General features: G+C 34.7%; 1 protein-coding gene and 1 long non-coding RNA gene across 3 annotated transcripts in view; one reads left to right on the forward strand and one right to left on the reverse strand.

The window, feature by feature from the left end:
- The window catches only part of LOC133840763 (cyclin-dependent kinase 14), a 139,889-nt gene that overhangs the window by 7,462 nt on the left and 118,468 nt on the right, over positions 1-13,959 (forward strand). The gene's annotated exons all lie outside the window — the stretch shown is intronic.
- On the reverse strand, positions 9,887-11,032 carry LOC133844944 (uncharacterized). The gene is made up of 3 exons (XR_009894659.1): positions 10,763-11,032; positions 10,642-10,703; positions 9,887-10,579 (listed from the first exon to the last, which is right to left on the reverse strand). It is a non-coding gene; the product is annotated as an uncharacterized LOC133844944 (long non-coding RNA).

A 13,959-nucleotide genomic window follows, 5' to 3' on the forward strand; every position in this document is an offset into this window, starting at 1 on the left:
GCTAAAAATTGTGTAAAATTAGAAAGATAAGAAGAGATTATTTGGATATGTGTTAAAATATTAATTTAATTAAATGACCTCTGCTTTCTGTTACACTTTTATATTGTGTTAATTTGTAAATAACTTTAATAATGTGCTTTTGCCTCGCCCTGTTGTTAATTTAAAGCATTGTATCGTTGTTTTCTTGACCCTTTCGACCTCTGATTCTTTTTGTCGTCTCCTGTTCTGTTGTCGTTGTGTTGTCCCCCCTTTTTGGTAATTGCCGCTAATTACGCGCATAAACTGCTTTGACGTTTGCCATGTCCCCATTCCCATTCCCATTCACATTTTCCTTTTGCTGCTGTCCAGAGAAGAGAGGACAAAGTATGTATATATCCCTTTTGGCCCGCCTACTTCAATCCGGTTTCGCTTTTAATGTCCACTCTGGCGTTCTGTTTTATGTTGTGCGCTTCATTACAATTTTTTATTGCTCAAAAGAAATGCCTGGAAGTTGATTACACACACAAAATATATATATATATAAATATGCATTTGGCTCTCAAGCAAAAGGCGGCGCATAGACGTATCGGCATTTTTGCATCTCAACAACTTTGCAACAGGAAGAGGCGGAGGCGAAGGCGGACCAGTGTCGTCCAGTCTTAGAGGATGGAGAGATGGAATTGGGAGTGGGGTTGGGGTTGGGGATGGGGTTTGGGATTGATGCCCACCTGCTTTTTCCTCTTGGCATAAATCAAATGGTGCGTTGTCGTCGCATCAAAACTCGTTCAGTTTGCGGCCTCTTCTTCTGCTTCTTCTTCTTGAGGGCATCTCTAATTCCTTCAACCACTTCCACTCGATTGCAGCGCTTTTCCTCTTTCCACTTTGGTGTTCAGCTGCGCTCATTAGTGTGCAATTTCCACGTGAATAACATTGAATGTTCTGTGACGTATCTCGGCGATTTGAGATTCATCGCCTGTGGATCTGAATGGACGGTTTTCTAGTTGTTTATTTTCTGTTTTTTTAATTGACGCTTCGCTCGTTTTACTGTCATCAAAAATTCCCTCGCACCTCAAATGGTCAGCACCAAAAAAACACTTTTTGCGTCGGCTTTGTTTGAGTTTCTATCTTTTTTTCTGGGTAACGTTTTGCGTTGAGTGGCTGTTGCATCTATGAGATACACAAACACACACACAGATACAGATACACGCCTGTGTCTATATTCAGTTTTGCATTTTGCATATTTGACGCTGCGTTGTGGAGGCGTCTCACGTCTGCCAAATGGGCTGGAAGAGCTGCCCATTGCACTGCAATTATATTAACGATTGTTACGCATCGACAGTTTCCAGAATGTGAAGTGACTCTCTTCCTCTTCGTCTCCCTCTTCCTCCGTTGTTGTCACTGCTTTGGTTGAGTGTAATTTCCGTCTCAGCTTGCTTTAATCAGTCGCCTGTCATTGACAACCACAACACAGTTTCCAATTGCCAAATTCAACGTCATTTTCATCGAGCAGCTCAAACTAATTAAACTTGCATTTGAGATGCATTCCAACATTTTCAACAGCAAACTGTAATCCAAGAGACACAGTGGATTGGGCATTTGAGTATCTGCTCTGAATTTCAAATATTTATTTATACCTTCTCTTCCTCTCTCTCTCGTTTTCTTACTGTCTGCAGACATTTGATATGCGGCAGTTTTATGAATCTTTTGATTGGCATTCGTTACGAGTCTGTAGTTGATTTTATTGAAGAGTTGCAGACAAATTGCATTTGATTTATAACCAAGTGGCTTTTATATGCTTGTAGAATATTGTAAGAAATTTAAAAAAAAAGAAGAAATTTATTTAAAGTATTTAGCAAACGTGGCTTAAGTTCGAATAAATGTTGTAGTATTGCACTTCAATAAATCATACAAAATTCTTAAGTTATTTTGAACCCCAAAAATAAAAAAATTTAATAAAGTTTGATAGGGGGAAGAAAGTATAGTTTTTGTAAAGTTCTTAACTACTTCTTAACTCACTTTCTTGACAGTATATACATTTTCAGATTCATTTAAAGGAAAAAATGAAATTTAAATCAAAATTTCAATTAGATTTTAATAAATGACACAGGTTCAGCTTACTGCCTTGTTTTTTTCGGTATTTACATATCAAATTTCTAAGATAAGGCAAAAAGTTGTTTTTGATAAAAAGTATGGCTAGAAGTTAAGTGTGTAGAATTTTAAAATAAATTTGAAGAAAAACATAAATTTAAATTAAATTTATATGTGTTATAATCTCTCTAAAACATTTTCATACATTTGAATGTTGCTTTGGGTAACAATGTGGTATATTTTTTACTCTATGGTATATTTGAAATGTATGAATATCTTAATATACTAAATATAGTATTTTGTGGTATATTCATTTGGTATGTTTTAAGAACAATACTGCTCTGTTTTACTTTAGTTAAAAATGGGAGACGGGTAGCTCAAAGTCGAGTAGTTTTCTTACTAGTTTCTTTTCAATGTATAATATTTTATTTCTATTTTACTATTAAAGGAATTGAAACTATTAAATGCTTAAATTGAAATTTTAAAATATTTGCAATTATTATAAAATATTAAAATAATTTAATACTGTCACTTTCAAGAAGTTTTAAAAATATGTTTTTTAATTTTAATTCTTAATATCTCGAGTTTCTCCATCTTCAATTATTTCATATATGTATCTCGGTTAGTTGTGCTATTACGTTTGTTGTCTAGACTCCACTGTGACGCCTCGTGGTGTGGATGTGAACAGTCCATTTGGTCTACAAGTGGCAACCGCAGCGGGAACACGCACCAAATCGGAACAAATTTGCACGCCTAGCACCGAATTCACCGCAAAATGCAATGTGAAATGGCAACAGCATTAGACAGAGATAGATCGAGAGTGTGTGAGAGAGAGAGGGAGATAGCTTTGCCGTTTATGGTTCATCGACTCAAATATGTGGAGCAAACAATTGCCGTTCGTCCAACGTCATTTTCATTCTCATCTCACGTCTCGCGGTTGCATTTGCCACTGTGTGGGAGTCGTTTCTCCTCCCCCTCTCTCTCCCTCTCTTCCCCACTGTGTGGTAATATAATGCAATTTGTAAATATTTAATGTACATTAATTAAATGCAAATGTAAATGCGAATAGCAATGCGAATGCGACTCCGAGTGCGAATTGCAAATGGTTTTGTGCGCCCTCAGTTCAAATTGCTGCCTCACATCCTATTCCACATATACATATGTATATCCAAAATGCGTGTATATATTTTTATTTATATGCGTACGCTTGTGTGCTGCTTTTTTTTGCATATGGTTGGCAAACAATTTTCATTTAATTTTACTGCCAGTTGCAGGAAAAAAGCGAGTGCAAAAATTGTAATACTTAAATTTGTCTTGGTTTCTTTTGCCCGCGTTCCCTTTTCCTTTTTTTTTCAATTTGCGCCCACATTGGGCCGCAGCAGCTGTGTCCTGTCGACGACGACGTTGCTGTTGTCCTTGGGCCTTAGCAGGTGGTCGATTGAGCAACGTGGGGAAGGACATGGGGTATCCTTTTGGTCGCCTTTGGCACACACGCGCGCCTCGCCTGCGTTTCCTTTCCTTTCCTTTTTCCGTTTGCTCAATGTGCGTAAAAAATTTTTATGAGTATTGCGTTTTGTTCCTCTTCTTGTTGCTGTCTGCTACAATTGGAGCGCCCCCCCGTTTTGCCACGCCTCCTTCATTCAAGCATTTTATGATTTTTTACCTTTTTTTGTTGCTATCGTTGCTGTTGTTGTTGTGTGTTAGGGGCAGCTGTTTGTGCCATTCGTAGTTTTTTGCATGCGTTGTGTAGTTGAAAAATACCGAAAAAAAACTACGCTTGATTGCTCTCTTCACTGCCACGCCTCTCCCTCCATCCGTTGACGCCCACAAGCCACATAACCTTTAACAATGCTGTTGTGTTTGTTATTGTTGCCTCATGCAACATCTCTCTCCACTTTTCCCCCTCTATTCCCCTACAAGCTTGGCTTATTTTTAGCATTCCTATGCAAAACCATCCTTTGTATAACCAAAATTCTAAGCCTCTTTCCATTTACCCTCCCCCTCCCTCGCGCTGCCTTTGTTAGTTGTGTGTAGTTGTACCCTATAATTTTGGGGCGTGTCTGTTCAGGTGCCCAAGTTGCTTGGGGTAGGGGCTGAGCACAACAGTTAACAATGATATTGCGAATACTTTAAGTATCACAAGGTTTTCCACGAACGCTATTTGAATAGGCTTTGCTTGAAAAGCTGCCAACCAATTGTGGAAACTCGTCATATTCATTAAATTTCCGGGAATCGCATCGATTTTTATCATCACTTAAAGTAATTTATTATCGTGTTTTTTTGCTTTATGATTTACTGTTGCAGCGCACATTATTAAAAGTTAATTTTGGACTTGAGACGGTTAAAAATAAATCAATTTTAGATTAATCAGCAAATGATTAAAGCTGTTTATTCGAAATAAATTAAGATTAATGACGAGTTTGTGTTCATATACATACATTTGTATTTTTTTCTTTGTATTATTAATCTCACTTTTCTAAATATCACGCCCATATGAAAATTGATTCTGAACAAATGAATAATTGTTTATTTTGTGTAATTCTAAAGAAATATTCAGTCATCAGTAGATATCGTACGTTTTTATACCAAAGATCAGTTATACTATAGATCTTTAAAATACGAGTAGATACATTAAAAGTATACTAAATTAAATACTAGTTTTGAAAAAATACTGCATTTTATATTAACTTTATAATAAATGCGAGTTGAAAAAGATACACGTAAAAATATTTAAAATTAAATTTTAATATCGTCAAAATTCTGCATTTGGTATAAACTGGCATTAACTTTATACTAAAGTTCATTTCACGGAAATAAGAGTTGAAAAAGATACAATTTAAAATATACTAAATAAAAAAATTAAATGTTGCATTAATAATAAATATTGTATTAACTAGTATAAATTTTATACTAAAGTTCCCTTCGTGGAAATGCGTTGCAAAAATATATATTAAAGAATATACTAAATTAAATACTGATTTGGTCTAATTACTGTCTTTGGTATTAACTTGTAAACATATGAGAATATTCAAAATTCTCCCAATCAGACCTATCTATAATAACTCTTTTTGACTGTTCTACTTATTAACTAATTGTTTATACAGTCTGATGGAAACCAGTTCTGACAAGCGGAACTTCAAAAGATGAGTATATATACTATGTGTATATAATATTTTCTGTAATGACTTCTTGGCTGAAGTCAATTACAATTAGAGAAAGCCATTTGCTCACTATATGAATATATCCAAAATGTGAGGGGTATTCATTAGTCGATTTAATATGGCCATATTTATTTATTTTTATTGCGCTTTGTTGTGTTTTTTTCTCTTCTTTTCGGCTAGGCAAAAGTGTTATTGTGCTCGTCGTTGTCATTGTTCTTATGTGTTTGGTCTTCAGCTGTCACTTGGAGGCTGTAATTTGTTTGCGTCTCTCTCTCAGTCTGATGTACACTATTTTCCCCCGTGGTGCTATCTCTCTGCCTCATTCATTGGCTCTTTATATCTGTGTGTGTGTGTGTGCGTGGGCAACAAGAACTTTTGCTTTCAGCGGCTGCTTGAGCATTTCCATTTGTTTGTCAGGCGAAACGCAAGAGGCGGAACGAATGAACAACAAAAGCAGAAAAGCACTTGCCGCTGTCGTCGCACAAGATGCACTACACATCTTTCAGATACTTTTGATATTATTGGTATCTTCTAGAGCTATTTTTAAAATACCCCCCAAAATAAGAATCTTTTGTTTTCCAAACAAACAGCCAAACGAGAGAAAATCCAAGCAACTTTTGTGGGGAGACCAAAAATGTTTAATTGCCGTGCGGGACTTATCAGCTTGCCAGAGAGCGAGAAGCGAGCAGTAGATAAAGTTTTAACTTGCTGGCAGTTTGAGGCTTTTAATTAGCCATCAGCATCTTTTTCGGGCAACTCGCTGGTCAAGTGCTAGAAGTGAGAGAAGAGGGGAAAAAATTACAAATTGTTGTCAAAATTAGCGTCAATTTTGCGAGGTTGTTTTATTTTTTATTTTTCGTTTTGAAAGAGTTTCTTGAAGCTACTTTATTTTGTTTTCGTTGCGGATGCGGTTTTTACGTTAAAACATTATGATGACCATTTGGTATTATTGTCGTTATTTTTGTTTGCCCGATTGCTTCAGCTAGCATTTGTCAACTCGAAGATAGCGAAAATTACACACCGAACAAAAAAAATGAAGCCAACGTCCAAAAAAAGAGTTGAACAAAAAAAAAAAACTTTGTCACTTTTGTGTCACAAAAGTTTGTGATTTTTTTTTGTGTGCCTTCTTTTTGTATCTGGCAACTTTATAGAAAATGTTTTCGCCAATTTCTTTAGCTTCCCCCTTCGAATGGCTGTCGTATCTCTTCCGCTCCCACATTTAGCTCATTTATTTTCGTTGCTAATTTTTGACATTTTTCTTTGGACAGCATTTTGTGTGTGTGTTTATTTTCATGTTGCCAGTCACTGAAAATACTTTATAAGATTTTAGCTTTTCTTTCTTTTTTTTGTGCTTTTTTTTTAGATTTTTATTAGCGTGTTTTTTATGGGCTCGACACGCGTTTGCCGTTTTCACACAGTAGCTTAATATGAGCTATTTTATTTTATATTCGCATTCGATGCGATGCGATTCGATTCGATTTGTGTTGCTAGTTTTCGCTTTGGCTTTGGCCTGTGCCTGTGACTGTGACTAGGCCATAAATTGGCTATGTGCCGCTAATTGGCAGTCTCATGAGTGCGCTCAATTAATTTCCCCGGCAATTGACGCACGTCTGTAGGCCGCGCAGGTGGCGTATACTTGATAATTGTTGACACTTGCCATGCCATGGCAATTAAATTGAAATCATGGCACACACAACACAAAGAAAAAAACACAGAAGACAAAAAGCCAAACGTGTGTCAATTGTCCAGCGATAAAAGATTGGCTAAAACGCGGAAACAAACTTGAATGGAATAAAACGATTTGGCAACAAATAATTGAACAGATGATAGACATCAGCTTTGGGAAATAAAAGGAAGGTAATATTTATTTGATGTCTACCTCAATTTGTTTATGATTTGTTATTGGAAATATGGAATAAACTTTTAAAAGTAATAATTATTTTATACATACTTTAATTTGTTAATGATTTGTGATCAGATCACATGATACGAAATTCAGCAAATTAAATTTTGCAATACAATATAATATATATTGATTTTAATTTATTTATGATTTGTTATCTAAAATATTTAATTAAGCAAATACAATTTGTTAACAAATAGATATTTGATATCTACTTCAATTTCTTAATGATTTGTTAACTGATATATGAAATTAACAAATAGATTTTTTGTAAAAATATTATATTCAGTTCAATGAGTTAATGATTTGTCATGAAAAATATAAAATTTTTTAATAAATAGATTTTTGTTATATACGTCGATTTGTTAATGTTTTCTTATTGAATATATCTTTGATGTATACTTCAATTTGTGAATGATTTGTTATCTGAATTAAGAAATAAAGCAATAACTATTTTGTTCTACAATGTATTATAAATTTTGTTCAATTTGTTAATGATATGTTGGCAAAAATATGAAATGAAGCATATAAAATCTATTAATGAAATACATATTTGACATATACTTCAATTTATTCATTTTTTTATTGAAGATATGACATAAATTGTTAAATGCTATTTATATTTGATATATACTTCAATTTGTTAATGAGTTGTTATCTAAATATATATTATATGTAAGATTATTTCATATCTACTTTAATTTGTTAATGAATTGTTATCGAACACATATCAAATTGATTAGCAAACATCAGCTCCAACTTGTGGTAAAGTAGTTCAACGAGTTGCTGTCAAACTTGACTAAGTAAATCTTCTTTTATGGTTAAACATATTCATGTTCGATGCAGACTCGACATGTTTCTGAAGTTTTTGGCATTTGCTTATCAATTGTCTGGCGTTCCATTCACTTAAGTGTAGCTTTTATCTTGCATTGCATTTGCCTTCATTTCTACCATTCCATCCCGCCATTCATCTTGCCACTCTTTCGATTACATAACCCAGTTATTAATGGCTTCTCAGTTGCCTCCAACTCCTTCTCGTCGACCAAACGTTACCTGTCAGGGTGAAGCCATTCCCGTCGACTACGACGACGACGTGACATTGCGACTTTGTGACATGCGGCGTGGAGTGAAAATGTGGAGCATGTAAAAGGAGTGTGTATCTCTTTCTCCGTGTGTGTGTGTGTGTTGCCTTTCGGTTTATGTTTGCTTTTCCCACTTGATGTCCAAGTTCATTTACGTCATGGTCAGGTGGAGCTGTCTTTGGGGAGCAGCGGCGGCCTGACACTGCCAATTGCCACATAAATTGTCGACTGTCATGTTCTTTTATACACACACAACTCGCACACGCAGTTTAGGCAATTTGTTAATGAGTTTTTCACAGCAGCAATCTTTACCCAGGGCGTATGAGTAATGCGGCAACACAGTTTGACATGCACTGATTGGAGTTCATAAAGTTCATGGAACTTTGGCAGGCAGCCCAAAAGGCATTTCAGTGACCTGTACTCCACACACAATGCTTTGACGCCGGCCTAAATAAAACGCTACCCAATGGCTGTCAAACTGTGCGCACACAAACACAATTGTGGGTTAGTTTTAAAGTCATAGTTGCCGCAAGTTTATGTGCAACGCTTTTCAATGCAGTTGCCCACAACAATTGCGGCGTAAAAGCGTGAAATGGCTTCAACACACACACACAAAATAACGTCAAATGGCAGCGTGAGGAAAAGTGTGAGGAGAGGGGGAGGAGAGAAACTACTACAGTTCCTGCCATAGAAATTGTCACAGTGCGAACCCGAGTTCAGAGACTGCACAGGTTTGTTTTTGAACTGAAAAGAAGTTGGGGAGTTGACAACACTGCGAAAATGTGAAGTGCATTAATGAAAAAGTGCATGGGAAAAACAGTGCTTACATAATGATGTTAGGGCAATAAATGGCTGGAAAAACTATAGTGAAAATGGGCAAAAAAACGTAATTCGTTTTAAGTGTAAGTATTGGAAATATTTTAACAATACGCGAAGGAGTTGCATATTTGTTTTAACGAGACAGTTTAATAATGAGTGATGATGAGAATAATGGGAAAATACGTATCTATATTAAAAAGCATTTAAAAATTTCTTTTAAAGATATAGATGTTTTATATTTATAATTTGATAAATATAGACTCACAAAAAAATTAAAATTTTAGTTATAGGTATAGATGTTTTGTATTAAAAATGTGTTAAGTATAAGCTCCCAAAAATATGGTTTGATAATTATTAATATTAAATTTTATTTCTGACAAATTAACAAGTAATCTTACTTACTTATTTATAGATACATATGTATGTTTTAATGCTTATAATGTGGGAGACAAATGCTCATAAAATATAGCTAAATATTTATGAATACTTAATTTAATTTCTAAAAGAATTAGCAATGTATTATAGATAATGAAAATATGAATTCGAAAAGCAGCTTTTTAAAAATATCTTCTACAATAAAAAGTAGAACCAAGAAATGTAACGATTTTATTTGTAGATACGAATTATTAGTATTAGGAAAGTGATTAAAATATGTTAACAAACACACATAGAAAATAATTTATATTTAATTAATTTTCTGAGAAATTAATAAGGACTTTTGAAGATCTATGCTGGATGCTGAATGTCGATATAAATAATGTTTTAATATTTGCTCTTATTTTTGACTTGAATATAATTTTAGCCAATTTTATCGTGCGTATTTAATTTCAGTGTTTGGCACATTTTTCTACCTCTAACATTTTGCAACTCTAGTTTAGTGTTGCCATAAATTTCTGCAAGTGTAGTTGCCGGTTTTACGTTTATGAAACGGATGTTGCCGCTTGCATTTAGTGCACTTGAGCCTTGAGCGTCATCCTTCTCTTCGTCCTGTCGGCTGCCAGAGTTTCCTGGCATTGTGAGCTGACTGCTGCCAAAGCTGCCTGCTGCCTTTGCTGCCCACATGTGTTGGAGCATGCGAATAGCTTCACGCGCTCTGCGACGCGTGTGCTGTGTACAAATTTGCCGAGTAGTCGTCCAGTGTCAGTGCCAGTGCCATAAAGAAGTGCGAGTGAAGGGGATTTGGAGTGCAGCTAAAGCTAAAAGTTGAAGCTTGGTCTACATTAGATTCCTTTTTGGGGCCTGGCCCTATGCTTTGTTTCGCTTTGCTGCTTCTTTCAAGCTGGCGCCACACACACACACACAAAGAAAAGAAGAGAAAGACAGAAAGCAAGTGAGTGAGAGGGCAAGGACCCGGTCTTTGCCTTTAGCTGCGCACCTTAACAAAGGACAGTCTCAGTTTGCCTTAGCTTCGCTCAGTTCCTGCTGCTGCTGCTGAAGTCAACTTGGCAATCAAAGGCTCTCCTGCTGCTGCTGCTGCTGATGATGCGGCTGCTGCTCCGTTTGGCTTTTGTGTGGCGTTTTTATTGTGTTAATTGAATTAGTTGGCGCTGAGCGAAATATATGCAACAAATTTCATTTGAGTTCACTTTATTTTAGGTTTTCTACTTACTCCTTTCCTTACTCCCAAACTTCGTTGTGTTGTCTCCCACTTTTGGCTTTTCTATTTTAGTTCTATTTGATTTAATTATTTTTCTTTGCTGTTATTTAAATTGAGTTGTCAAGCAACTCACATTGTTGTTATATTTTTCTCTTCTTCCTTTGATTGGATTTGTTTTGTCTGGTTTTGCATGCAAAAATTATGCAGATACTTTTGACTTGCTTTTACGAATTTTTCTATAAAAATAATTTATGCATTTTAATACGACTTTTTTTTTTTGGTGAAAGGCAGAAGCTGTGCGATAAGAGACAGGCGTGAATTTATGCATATCTAAGAGCGTTCACATTCACATGTCAAATTTGATGAGGCAAAACTTCTAAACGAAATTATACAACAAAATTCTATAGTCGTTGGTCATTGAACTGTTCACATGACTGAGCTTGTTATGAGATAAATGTTGTTAAATATTTAAACGCTGCTTAGACTAGACTAAGAAACGAACAACAAGATGTTGAAGCTTACACATAAATTGTTAAACCTGAAAATTTCTGAGAAAATTTGCATTTAATTTGCAAATTTAGTGTGTTTAGAGATGTTAAATGGGTTGATTGATGTCGCTCGATTTTGGTTTACTCCTTTTTATATTAAATATATTTTATTTTGTATCACACTGATAATACACACAATATAATATTTGTATGAATGTTTTATTATTTGTCATATAATTATTTATTTTATATAAATTTTGTTTTCTATCATTTCAAGTAATGACAATATTATTGTGATTTACCATTGGAAGTTTTTTTGTTGTTAATGAATTATTATTTATTTTTTTGATTAGGAAATATATGCAAATTTGTATTATATTTCCATTACAGAAATAATGATGAATGAAGTGCTAACAACTTCTCTTCTGAGATCATGCTTTATTCAAATATCATTATTAACCAACGAACTGATTTATTTATTTAATATTCTAAACACTTACTCCAATTGCATGCATAATGTTTGCTTTTATGTCTTTAAATTTCCAATTCAATTACTCATTTTTGTGGTATTCACTGATTTGATGGCATATCAAATAAATTCAATGCATTCATTATCTGATCTGTTTACTTAAAATGCAATGTGCAACATTGTAGAAACATCAACAAAAACTCGAGACAGTCGAGACGAGACGAAAGTCACACACAGACGCATCTGTTTAGCATATCAATGTAAAATATTTGCATTTAAAGCCACTTCACAGACATTAGTAGACACCGCGCACACACATCTAAATCTATGGCACATACACACACCCTCCGTTATTTTGCTGGGCATCAAAGTCTTAGATGTTATGCTGTCTGTTATTTATGCGTCTGTTTGCACTAATTCCACCTCGGAAAGTTTCAGCCATGGCTTTGCGCTCTGCTTTCGAGGGAGTGAGAAACAACTGCGACAGTTGTTTTTCGGCGATTGACGGGCAGCAGCTTTAATGTGTGGCTTATCAGAAATTCTAATTGTCGCCTGCCACACACACCAACACATACCAGAGAAAAATGTATAAATTGAATTACATATTTTATGCAAACAGCACAGACACGAAACCAACTCCAAACAGCAACTTTACTGCTTCCATATCTCTCCATTTTCGTTTCTCTTTTGTCTTTTTGGGGACAAAAGTTTTCCCTGTGTCCATCAGTGTCAACAACAACAAACGCAAACGGTGGACGGCGCCCCACGGTGTCCACATGCGACATGTCGCATGCTACAAATCGCTGCATTTTGGGGCCAGCGTGTCGCCAGCTCAAAAGTCAAAGGGTTTTGCTTCCTGCTTTCCTTTCCTCTCTGGCTGTCTTCTGTATATATTTATTAAATAGTTTTCGTGCAAATCCCTTTCAAGTACGCTCAACGCCTTGTTATCCTTTGACTTCTCCCTCGCTGCTGGCCAGTTATATCAATTAGCAGTTGCCTCGACTACCATATTTGACGGCATACATGACTCGCAGACAAATCCTTATGTGTAAGTACCTTGTCTGGATCTATGCTGACGAGCTTAACAATGTGGTTCTCGCTACTAAAAACTTCTCTGTCTAAGCTGTAACTTTGCTCAGTTAACAGCTGGAAAATGTGGCATTGTGGTGTTGCAGAGCATGAACTTGTCTTTATGTGTCTTAATTATATAAATGTGTGGTAAAAAACTAAACATAATTTAACAAATTAAAACTTGATTAGTGTATAAATTGTTGCCCCAATATTTAAGTGACTCTGCTTTTATTTTTATTAAATTTATCAAGCATTTAAAGTGAGCTTTATTTGGTTAGAGTTACTCACTATGTTAGAGAAACACATATGTAAATAATTTAAGTAAACGAAGTTGAACTAATTTTCACTATAGTTAGTTGCATCAATGTTTGAGTGTTTCTTAATTTATTTTTATTTTATTTGCTGATCATGTTTATTTTAACAAGTAAAGTTACAAAAAGTGACGAAACAATGATTTTCTGAAGTCATATTAACATCACCATACGAATTAAAAAATAAAATATACCAAAAGCTATATATGGTATATTGCAATAAATGTAATTACAAATTATACAAGTTTTTCAAAAAATACTCAAAAATATCGAAAGCTGTGTTTGATATATTAGTATAAAATTATTTACAAAGAAAACCAGATTGCCAACTTATATACCAAAAACACAAAAATATACCGAATGTTATAGTTGGTATATCAAAATATATCGGTTTGTCAGCTTATACACCAACAAATACTAAAATATACCGGATCTATTTGATATTTAGTATTTTTATATAAATTACACTAGTTTGTCAACAAAAGCATGAATAAAAATAAAACTTCGAAAATAAGCTAAACAATTATTTGCTGTTAGTTTTATATAAATACTTTATAATCTTTTATCATAATATACAAAGTTGTCAGTCACTCTCTACTTCAATATTTTATTTAATGGCGTTTCATAGAAAAGAAGCCTGAGAAATAAGCTTGTCGTAAAGTGTTGTCCAATGTGGTAACTGACCTCTCTTATGGCTGGAGTAATAACTACATGCTTTTTATATCGATGTTGTTTTTTTTATGGACAGAGAGTCGTCGAGCACAGACAACTCGTCGCTTACACTTGATGTTTTATGCAATTGTTTATTAAGCAATGACAATCATGTCATAAAGTACTTGACGGCTTGAAGACCTTACAGTTTTAACGACTTCAGCTGAACTTGGAACTGGGTGACTTAATGGCGATTTAAGGCATTAAAACATGTTACTTTTGCTTGAACTTGAGCTGTTGCTGTTTTTTTGTTTTGTTGAACTTGTGCTACTGCTCTATA

The sequence above is a fragment of the Drosophila sulfurigaster genome, chromosome 3, assembly GCF_023558435.1.
Source record: "Drosophila sulfurigaster albostrigata strain 15112-1811.04 chromosome 3, ASM2355843v2, whole genome shotgun sequence".
NCBI lineage: Eukaryota > Metazoa > Arthropoda > Insecta > Diptera > Drosophilidae > Drosophila > Drosophila sulfurigaster.